Here is a 12071-nt window from a genome sequence, read left to right on the forward strand (position 1 = left end):
GTGTGTGTGTGTGCGCGTCTGTGTGGCGTATTGTCATATAGTTACATATAATTGATCATCATCATATATATGTGTGATCATCATCATAGACATCATGCTCATTGGCTACACTCGCAATCGTATGGGTTGGCGTAAGAAAACCGTACCATATAGGTTAGCAGCATCATTATGATAACCACCACCAACCCAGGTTGTTATATCCATGTATTCATGTGGGTACCTTTATATTAGCATCGTCGTCGTCATAATTGGGCCAATCATCATGGTCATCATACGGGATAGCACTGTCATCGTCTCATGGATTACATATCCGCAATCATACTACACACCACCTGTCAGGTCCCAACTTTTGATGATCGATTCGGATCGGATCTTCAATCAATCATGTCATAACTCACACAAAATTAATCGTGTTGACAAACGAGTTAATGACGGGTTACTATGTTTAGAAAGATGACCGTTTGTTAAAGGCGGAATCAATAACAAACATACGGTTGCAATGAATATTCAATGACAGAAGACACACACCGGATTCACTCAAAAGATTTCCATTTATATAATGTTAATCATACAAAAGGATAATCGATTAGGGTTTAGAAGGAATCCTAGGACAGCCGTCACACACAAAATATTCTCTCAATTAAGGTGTCGGTCTTATCCGTATTGTGCTCTCTCTCTCTCTTGTGTCTTGTGTGTATCCTTGGCGGCGTGCCCTAAATATTCTATTTATAGGCCTGCCAACCTAGGACAGCTGTCATTCCTTCTAGAAACCCTATTCAATAATACATATTCAAATTACATATTCAAAAATAAAACTAAGTGTAAAACAAGTCTTCCGGGTAGGCTTTTCATTAAACTTCAGTCTCCGAGTACGCAGTGTACTCGGCCTTCCTTCAGACTTGGTAAACATAGCAGTGTACTTGGAATCAGTTTCCGGGTAGACTTTACTTAAAGAATATTTTACCAAGTAAAATATTCACCGAGTAGACTTCAATCTTCTTGGACTTATCAAACTTTGCTCGACAAATCCTTACGAGAAACCCTGTTCTTCTATGGTCCTGTTCAGCTCATTGTCAGTTGAACAACTTATTGATAAGGCGTACTCGGGAGTACATACCTTACTTGAGCAGAACCTTACTCGAAATAACTTAGAGATATTCTATTAACTCATCAAGTATACTTGGACCATAATTATTAAAGAATACCTTGCCCGGTCTTCCAATTACTTGGCTTCTAGGACTTGGTTGACCTTTCCTTACTCGGAAGAGTAAAATACTTGGTCTTGAAGAACAATCCTGCTTGACAAAGTGAACCTTGCTCGGATATGCCAAATTAATGAACCTTACTCGGAAATCACTAAAAAGCATACCTTGCTCAGATATCCACTTAAGGAGACTATTTGAAGTAAACCTTGCCCGGGAGGCAAAATCTCGTACTCGGCTAAGTAAAAGCTTACTCGAAGGTCCAAGGTGTGCTCGGGTTCAATACTTAGCAGTTTCTAAGGAGGTTGAGAAGATTCCAATCTTCCATATTCTTCGTTTAGGTCAAATCTCCTCATTGGGTCAAACTCTTGACCCAACAATCTCCCCCTAGATTGGAACACCTCAGCTGACCCAAAACACTCTATGGTTACTTACACTTAGCAAAATACACATCAAATTTCATAATCAAATTACAAAACAAAATTACATAATCAAAAGTTTGTCCGAAGACATTACAAAGCAAAGCCTATTCTATCTGTTTTGTCTTTTCCTTTCATTGTAGGCTGCTTGTCTTCTCAGCTGGATTACAGATGCTGCTCTTTCTCTGAAGATATTGAGCACTTGGTAGTGAGTGTGTCCTTCTGGTATCACCAAGTCTCTAATATCAGCTAGATCTTCATTGTGCAAGCAAGCAAGATCTGCATCTCTCTTTATCACAACCATCACCTTTCCATCAGAATTCATCAATGCATATTCTCCATTTTCCTTGTATTCAACTTGAGCAATGATGCCATTCTTCTGTACAGTGTAGTTTGGCCTTTTCATTCTTCTTCTCAAACTTATACACTTACTCATGTTGGACAGTGGGTCTTCATCTCTGACATACATCTTAAAGTCTCTTTCAGCAATATCCATCTTCTTTACCTTTGCAGATCTTCTTGCTTTGTTCATTGAAGCTACACCTCTGCTTATGTTGTCTTTTAAGAATCTGAACCCATTTCCAGCTTGCTCATACAGGTATTTAGATAAGTCATTCATTTATCTACCTGCAGATCTGCTTCTGTCCCTGAAATCATAAAGATGAAGTGACTCCATTCTGCTCAGTTGTTCTTCATTGTATTCTCTGAAGTCACTTCTCACAATAATTTCCCTCAACTGCCTACTTTCCATAATCACCTTCAAAGTATCAGTTACTGAATCATAGTAGAGCTCTCTTGGTAGATCCACACCAGATTGTGGTCTTGTTCTTTGTTGTACTGAGCTGCTTAATTCTCCTCTTCCTCCTTGGCCTCTTCCTCTTGGGAATCTTTGATGGAGTGGAGGTCTGAGTGGAATTGATTTCTTGGGCTTTTGAGGTCCCAAGTTAAATGTCTTCACATACATAGCTTCCACAATCTCAGTAGGAAGGTTGGCTATCTCCACCATGTCATGTCCTGCAGCCTCCAGTTCAATTAACATTTTTATCATTCCTGGAGTTCTTGCCAGTCTAGCAGGTACAAATCTGCCATCAGCATAGTATTTGGGATTTTCTCTTTCTCTCAAGGCCTTTTCCCACTCATCCTTTTGCAGATAGAAAAGAGTCTTCAAATCCTCTTTCTCCAAAACATTAAAATCTGCTTCAGTCATCCCTCTCTTGTTTATCATTATGTTTCTTAGGATGCTGATCATTTCCTCATTCTCCCAAGGCATGAATGGTTCATCATCAGGTTTAACTTCAGGCTGTTCTGGCTGAGGGATTGAAGGTTGATCAGTTGTCTTTTCTTGTTCCATCTCCTTTTACCTCACAGTCCTGAGTCTTCTTGTTCTTTTAGCAGGTGGCTCATCAGATGTTTCTTTTGAGATTGAGCACTCAGTATAGACCCTTTTTAATTCTTTCTCTTTCTTTTTCGAATACTGGTCAAATACTGCCTCTTTACTCAGATTTCTTACAACCTCAGGCTTCATGCCTTTCTCAAGCAGGTATCCACACATACCATCGTATTTCTTCTTTAATTCTTCCAATTCAACCTTATCATCCTGTTCTACAAACTTTTCTGAAACTATCTCTTTTTCACTGTTGTAAAGATCTTGAATTTGGTCAATAGTGTATTTTTCCAAGGCAGCTTCAGGATAGCCTCTAACTTTCAAATAAGTTTTATAATGCTCAGCATTTTTCTTTCTCTTCTCAACCTTCTTTAATACTTCCTCTGCATTGATTTCAATGTTGCCCCTTTGAATATAAGTCTTTTCAGCTTGAGGGGTCTCATCAGTGGAGCTTGTACCAACTTTCTTTCCTCCTTGATCAGGATTATCATTATTGTCATCATCAGACTCCTCAGATCCATCCTCCTCCTCAGATAGATCATTCATGGCATCTATTTTTGGTTCATCAGAGGCAGGATGCTCTGGTTCAGAAACATTAACATCCGGGATCCCTGGTAATTTTTCTCCTGGTTTCAGTGTTTGTAAGGGGATTGCCCTGATTGGTTCATCATCTTCTGGGGTCTCCATATAACATTTATTCTTTTCATCCCTAATACCCCTCCTATCAGCTCTTTCAGCTTCATCCTGCTCAGCAGATCTCTTCCTTCTTTGATAAGTCTTTTCAACTCTTCTTTCTGGCCAGTTACTAGTAGGGTTCTTTCTTAAATCCTCCTTTACTTGTTCAGCCCATTTCTTGGCAGCCATAGTTGCAATTGACTCGCCAATCTCTTCAGGTATAATTATGTCATTGGTTGATGGTACAGCAGTCTCAGATTGTTGCTCCTGAAACTTGCTGACCACCCTTCCCAAAGAGTTATCAAACTCTTGACTCTTGTTCATATTTACCAAAATTTCAATCACCTCTTGATCTGCCACATCTTGAAATATCTCTTTTGCTACATTGGCTTCTTTGATCAATAGGTCCTGCTGTGATAACTCTTCTTCTGTCAAGGAATGGGCAATTGCTTCCCTTTCCATTGATTCTTTAATAAGTCTTTCTTTCTCAGCAAGAGCAGCAGCAGCAGCAGTATCTACGAAGGATACATCCTTCTCCACATATACAATAGGTTCATCATCAGTTGCTAAACCTTTTCCCTTTTCTTTCCTTTTTCTCACCTCTTCTTCATCCTCTTGCTCATCACTTCCAAACTCATCAATCTCTCTAAATAAATTTTCCAATTCAGAGCCATGCTCTACCCTCTTTGAACTAGCTTCTTGATCATCATTTGGCTCAGTGTGTTCTAGTTCCTCAGTAGCAGCATTCACATTTACATTCTCCACACTCATCTCCTCATCCATAATCTCTGTCAATTCTTCTGTTAACACATTCTCATCATCATTGGTTACTTCTTCTCTCACATCCATTACAGATTCATCACTATCATCATACTCATTCTTGATCATCTTCAAACCATCAACATTTTCAACACTTGCAGCATCAGGCATAATCACATCATTATCATCTATATTCTCTCCCTGTTTTGGGGCAGCTGAGGTCTTCTCAACCTCCTGCACCAGGGTTTGAACTTTCAATTCAGCATCTACCAGCCTCTACAGTAACATCACATTCTCTCCAGTCACCTCCTCATCCCTCTTTTTCAACTCCTGATTCTCTTTCAACACTTCCTCAATTCTCCTTCTCAACTCAGCATTCTCCAACATTAGATCAATATTTCTTTGAAGTGTGTTATCTTGTTGGCTTGAGGGTGGGGTTGTTGGGAATGGTTCATACGTGGGTTGTTCAGTGATGGGTGGAGATTGTGTGTGTTGTGGGCTAGGTATAAATGGTTCTGATTGGATTTGGCCTATAAGTGGTGAAGTATATGGTTGTGGTGAGTGTTGTGTGGAGGTTTCAGGTTGGTCTAAGGTAAGGGTTTGAGGTGGTGTTTGATGTGGTGAGATTGGTGGTGGTGAGTGTGGTAGTGTAGGAATAGGTTGTTCAAGGTCTTCTCTTTGCTCCCCCTGTTCAGGTGACATAATTCCCATCTCCAAACCATCTCCACCTTCATTTCCATCAACATCATCATCAGAATCTCCTTCATCACTGTCATCATCACCCCCTTCTTCCTCCTCTGAGCTCAGCTCAAGCACAGGCATTACAGCCAGATCATGGTTTAACAACCAAGGTAAAATTTCAAATGGAACACTTGCATCAAAGTTATTAGAGACACCTGGATTTTTTATTCTCTTGTACGCATCAAGATCTTGCAGTTTATGTGTGTCTCCAATTGTTGGTAAATCTTGTAATACACTATTAAATATGATCTGCAGGAATCTTGGGTACTGTAAAAATCTCCTTCTTTCTGGTTTCTTTAGATTCCCCACTAACCCCTCAAATATCATCTTGGAAAAATTAAATGGCAGGTCAAAGATTGTACCAACTGTGGCATTTGCTAGATCATGACTCATCAGAGTCCATGATCCCTTCCTCGGAGCAAATCCATGAATAATGTGGTGAATTAGAAATCTGTATAGCATCGGAAACATACCCTTCTGAAACTGTCCTTCATGGACATTTCCTTGATACCCCATTGTTTCTTTAAAAACCTTCAATAAATGTTTTGTGTTGAAGTTTATGTGGTTGTGATCATCATCATTCAGTCTTAAACACCTCCTGATCATTCTTTCTGTGATCCGAATCTCTTGTCTGGCCACGGTAGCTTCTTTTCTTTTTCCATCAACATCTTCAACCAACTCTGCTGATCTCCAGAAATCCAAGGAGTGATTTCTGTAGATAATCGGGCTTTCAGTGAGTGCAAAATTGATGTTTGACCGCGCCATCCACGAAATCATTCGAGCCATTGGTGTATTTTCTGGTGTCACTTGTAGTAATACGCACATATTGTGCTTCGGCTCAAAAACATACTTTGGCTCGTTGTCTGCCATAGCTGAAATTCACAAACAAACATATTCAAAGTGAAATTAGACATAAAGTTTAATACTTTAGACAATTTCAAGTTATAAAAATGAAGAAGAAAGAAAGAAATCTTCAAGAACATGTTCTTCGACAAATTAATAACCTAAACACATAAACAGAGTGTTAGTACTCGAATACATAATCAAGTCACATTACAATCTAATCGTGATCGGAAAACATAATATTTAATGCATACCGAGTCGGAATTAGAAGGCTGACAAAAATTAGGGTTTGGATTAATGTTGAATTCGATAAGTCAGTTATGTTTCTTAGTGAGGAAGGATTTGAAGTGGAAGGAGAGAGAGAGGGAAATAATGTAGAAAAATTTGCCTAGGTCCCTCTTTTATACATTTTGAAAGTGGGTTTTAAATGCTTTTTGTCTTCTTGTGAATTACTAGCTGTCAACCAGTAACATTATCCACTTGATATATTAAAAAACATTTAATTTCATTTAAGATCATAATACCTTACTCGAAAGGTTAATATATCCAAAGTTTACTTGGTCTACTTCCACTAACAAACCTTACTCGGTCAAACTTTGCTCGGAAATTTTCATTTTGGAATGTACAAAGTTTGCCCGAATACTTTCATTTTCAAATCATGCTCGATTAAGTAAATTAATTTAAAGTTAAATCATTGATGAAGAAAGCTTAATCGAAATACTTGATTTCTTGAGAAATAAATCACAAGACTAATAATCAAATATAGTTATCAAATAAACATTCTTACAAATAATCAATTAAGATCCTCACAAAGATTTATCAAATTCAAATTAAAACTTATCTAGCAAGAACCCTAAAAAGAATCATAATCAATTTTATCATACTAACTAACATATTCAATCAACGCATTCATTCAAGTATGATTCACTAAACAATTTCATCATACTTACTCACATATTCAAATAACGTATTCATTCAAGTATGAATCACATAGTGTGCTCGACCACTCTTACAAATGTAAAGTGTGCTCGGACAACAAACTTATGCGAAGTATACCCGAATAACTTTCATATAGTACAGAGTGTGCTCGAAAGGAAATTCTAGCAGACAGTGTACTGGGAAAGTTAAATTTTTGAAAAATACCTAGTATATTGAAGGAACACAAGTGTACCCGAAATATAAAGTGTGCTCGGAAAACAAAGTTTGCCTGAAAACACTTGTAATTTCAAAGAAATCATAAACACACATATCACAGAGCATGCTCGGAATGAAATTAAACACATAAACATTTAAGTGTGCTATAGTATAAAATTTCATAGAGCTTGCTCGAAAATCCTATGTTAGCACTTAGCTTTCTAGGATAAACGCATTCAATCATCAGGTATTCCCTTGCTCAAGGAAACTTAACATATCAAAACATACCCGAAACATGACAAACTTAAACAGTAACATCTAAGCGTGCCCGGAAAGATTAACAAGCCTTTCCTAACAACATATTCACACAAAGCTTACTCGGTGTACTCACTTAAGTTCACAAAGTTTGCTTGGAAACACAATCAACATATAATATGCATAGCTTACTCGAAGCTAACATATAACATGCATAGCTTGCTCGAAACAAGAATTTCTTGGTAAAAGATAGCTATTTCAACACATAATCATCTCAAGACTTCAAGCTTACTCGGGAAAATGAGTGCAACAGTGTACTCTACCCGAAAAGTGTAAACATTTCAAAGTATGCTCGAAAATCATAAAGTTAGTCAGAAATGACTAAGCTTACTCGGAAAGGTTGAAAACTATCAAACCTTACCTTAAACAACATATTCACTCATAAAAAACTGTTTTGTACTCGAAAAAGGTTACAAATCATTAACCTTACCCGAAATACATATTCAAACAGTTTGTGCTCGAGAAGGTTGATAATTATCAAACCTTACTCGAACTTACATATTCAACCTGATTTAGGTAAAATGCAACACTTTTTGACTTAAACCACTTGTCAAAGACATTTCTAAGTTATGTATCATTTCAGAACATAGTTTAAGAGCAAATGGTGCATTTAGAGATCAAATTTCAGTTATAATTCATTTCAAAACAATATCTTAATTAAACTGAAAAGATCTCAGGAATGGGATCATATTGACTAAGTAGCTATCTCATTACTTCACTCTCAGCATTATTATGACAACTTAGATAGGTTAACAGCAGGTATAAACTTAGCATGATTTTCATCTCTTTGGTGATATGATTAAGGTTCAATTTGAGCATAATGCAATAATGGTCAACACTGTGCTCTGATGCCTCATATCTCTTCTCAAAGCTTATTTGGCTTTCCCCAGATCACCCTAATTTGACTCCAACCTCCTGTATTTGGTCAAAAATAGTTTCTTATGACAGAACTTATTGTATTTTTGGACTTTTGATATTCAAACATGTATAGAGGTTGAACGTTGGACTTACAGTTAGCAACATGCCTTTCATTCAAGATGAGACAGATTTTGTCAACATCTTTGTAGTTCTTGTTGTAACCCTCTTGTTTGATAAAATATTTAAAACATTTATCAACTTTTGGTTGATTTATTCATTCTTCCCCTTGTTTTTGATATTTTCTCAAATTTTCTTAAAGCATGTTCTTTGTCATATTTAAAAAATGTTTCATTTTGGTTGACCAAATAACAACAGGCTCGTGTATGACTGGGTAATCACTTTTCTGCCATATCATTCGGAGAGATCTATCTTGAGACATGCAAAACAACTATGCATCTCCACATAAAGATTAGCATATTCATTATGTTTATATCACCTTAGATTTTACATCATCATGGGAAAGCAACCATACATGTTAATGACTATACTAAGGTCTTTTTAGCCTATTAATTCCATATGATTAGCTAAGTAGTCAATGTACTATCATTTCCCATAAAATACAGTTTAATATTCAATCACCCCAATATCTCTTCATTGTCAGGTTAATGACTATCCTGGTTAACCAAAGGTGGTCAACAGGACCAAACATACATGTGAATATATGTCCTATCAAAGTCAGAGTTATTGACATAGTTTTAAGTGAAGAAATAAGAAACAAGTTATAATTGCCCCAAATGCATTCAGTTTTCAGGTCAATGGCTCTCCTTTTAATCTATAGAGATTTAAGGACCAAACATACACAGGTGCATGTCCTTCCAACTGGGCAAATGACATAATTTTCAGCAAAAATAACTACTTGAGACCTTTCCCTATAAAATATCCTTCTTTTAAGCTTCTTAAAAGCTTGAACTGAATAATCTTATCATATCTCTACACCATTAATCAACTTGCTCATGTTTTGACCAAAATATAGCATTTATGCAAAATTCATTATAAATTTCATTGAATCACTTAATTTTGACATAAAACACATTTTGACACAAACAGTTGCTTCACATACTCAAATCTTAATCATTCTTTCATCATCAAGAAAAACAGACTGTACTCACATTCAATGTCTATTCTATCTTAACAACTTTAGAAGATCAGATTAAGAACATATTCAAGTAACCATAAACATGTGATTACTCATGACATCATATAAGCAATTAATCTCACCTGAACAGATCAAACTACTTATCATAACATCATATCAGTTAACATGAAAGTCAAGAATTATCATCAATTTCAAACAAATTGCACGGATATTTACTTAAGCACCTATCAGTTAACATCTAAACAGTGACATAATCAAAACATATTCAATCAACATTCAGTTGAAACATATTCAATATGTGTAATCTCGGATAGAATAATCAGTTATCACAGAGAGACACACATAAAACAGTTAAGTCACATAACATTTAACATACTCAGTAACTTATTCAGCAACATATTCAGAAACTTATTCAGCAACATATTCAGAAACTTATTCAAGAACATATTCAACATGTGTGACCTCTTCTAAAATATTCAGTTAGAACATATAGGTACACAACCAAGCACACATCCTTAATCAAATTTCATCAGAGTTGATCATCCCCAGGGCTTTCAAAAGAAAGTTGAACCTGGTTCTATCAAATGGTTTGGTGAATAGGTTAGTCAGATTATCACTTGTATCAACTCTTTGCATTTCAATCAAACCTTTTTCACTGCAATCTCTGATGAAGTGATGTCTGATTTCAATGTGCTTAGTCTTAGAATGTTGCACAGGATTCTTAACAGTAAAATATGCAGCAGTATTATCAATCAGAATAGGGGTGTTTAGAAAATTCAAACCATAGTCCAGCATCTGCATCTGAATCCAGAGAACTTGTGCACAGCAGGCAGATGCAGCAACATATTCAGCTTCTGCAGTGGAGATTGACACTGTGGTCTGTTTCTTGCATTGCCATGACACTAGCCTTTCACCCAAAAACTGGCATCCCCCTGATGTTGACTTTCTACTCATATTGCATCCATCATAATCACTGTCTGTATATGCAATCAGATCAAAGGATTGGTTCTTTGGATACCAAATCCCTAAGTCTGGTCTTCCCTTCAAATATCTGAATATTCTTTTCACAGCATTCATGTGGGAGACTTTTGGATTTGATTGGAACCTAGCACATACACAAACAGCAAACTTCATATCTGGTCTTGTTGCAGTCAGATACATCAGAGATCCAATCTTGGCTCTGTATTCATGTTCATCAACTGACTCCCCCTTTTCATCAGCTATCATCTTTTCTTTGGTGTCCATTGGAGTTGAGGCAGCCTTGTAATCATGACAGTTGAACTTATTCAAAATGTCCTGCACATACTTAGCTTGGTGAATGAAGATTCCTTCATCCTTTTGTTGAACTTGCAGTCCCAGAAAGAAATTCATTTCACCCATGGAACTCATGCTGTACTTGGACTTCATCACCTCTTCAAACTCTAAACACATATTTTCATTTGTAGATCCAAAGATGATATCATCAACATAGACTTGTAAAAGCAGCAAATCTGACCCTTTTCTTCTGTAGAAGAGTGTCTTGTCAATGGCTCCCCTTGTGAAGCCATTTTCAAGTAAATGAGTTGATAACTCATCATACCATGCTCTAGGAGCCTGATGCAATCCATAAAGGGCTTTGTTTAACTTATACACCCTGTTTGGATACATAGGATCCTCAAAACCTGGTGGTTGAGCCACATACACTTCTTCATCAATCTTTCCATTAAGGAATGCAGATTTGACATCAAGCTGGAATACTTTTATGTTCTTTGAGGCAGCATATGCAAGAAAAATTCTTATGGCTTCCAGTCTTGCAACTGGTGCAAACACTTCCTCAAAGTCTATCCCTTCCTTTTGAAGACATCCCAGTGCTACAAGTCTAGCTTTGTTCTTAATCACCAAACCCCTTTCATCCCTTTTGTTTCTGAACACCCATTTGGTTCCAATTTCATATTTGTCATGTGGCTTGTCTACAAGATCCCAAACATGTAGATCTCTAAACTGGGCCAATTCCTCTTGAATTGCCTGTACCCAACTATTGTCTTTTAAGGCTTGAGCAATATTCTTTGGTTCTAACTGGGACAGAAAGCAAGAGTACAGACAGATGTTTTCTATCTCAGAACGACTCCTTGTTACTCTTTCTTGCAAGTCACCAATGATATTTTTTCAGCAGGATGATTCTTTTCAACAGTTTGTATTATCATATTTGTAGACAAATTTGTGTCAAGATTTGTTTCATTGATTTCAGGTTCTTCAATGATCAAATCATCTTCTGCATCATGAAACTCTGGTGCTTCATCATTGGTTTGTCCTGAAGTAGATGCACCATTGTTTCCCAGATTCAAACTTTGAAACAAGTCTTGAAATCTTGTTGTGGAAGCATTCTCAACTTCATTTGATTGGTTGCTTGTGTCACTCCCATTCTGAACATGATCATTTTGTACATTAGAACTATCTTGACTTGTCATTTCCTGATCTTGTTCAATGTCATTGTTTGAGGAGCTTTTCACAAAAGTGTATTCCTTTTCTTTCCTAGCAACCTTTTTCCACAATTCTTCCAAGTCCAGTTCTTTCTTCTTATTCTCTTCAAGTACACTGGTCTTGTA

The sequence above is a fragment of the Bidens hawaiensis genome, unplaced genomic scaffold (genome assembly GCF_021521415.1).
Source record: "Bidens hawaiensis isolate Kalapana, Puna unplaced genomic scaffold, B.hawaiensis_p1.1 tig00027764_1, whole genome shotgun sequence".
In the NCBI taxonomy this organism is placed as follows: domain Eukaryota; kingdom Viridiplantae; phylum Streptophyta; class Magnoliopsida; order Asterales; family Asteraceae; genus Bidens; species Bidens hawaiensis.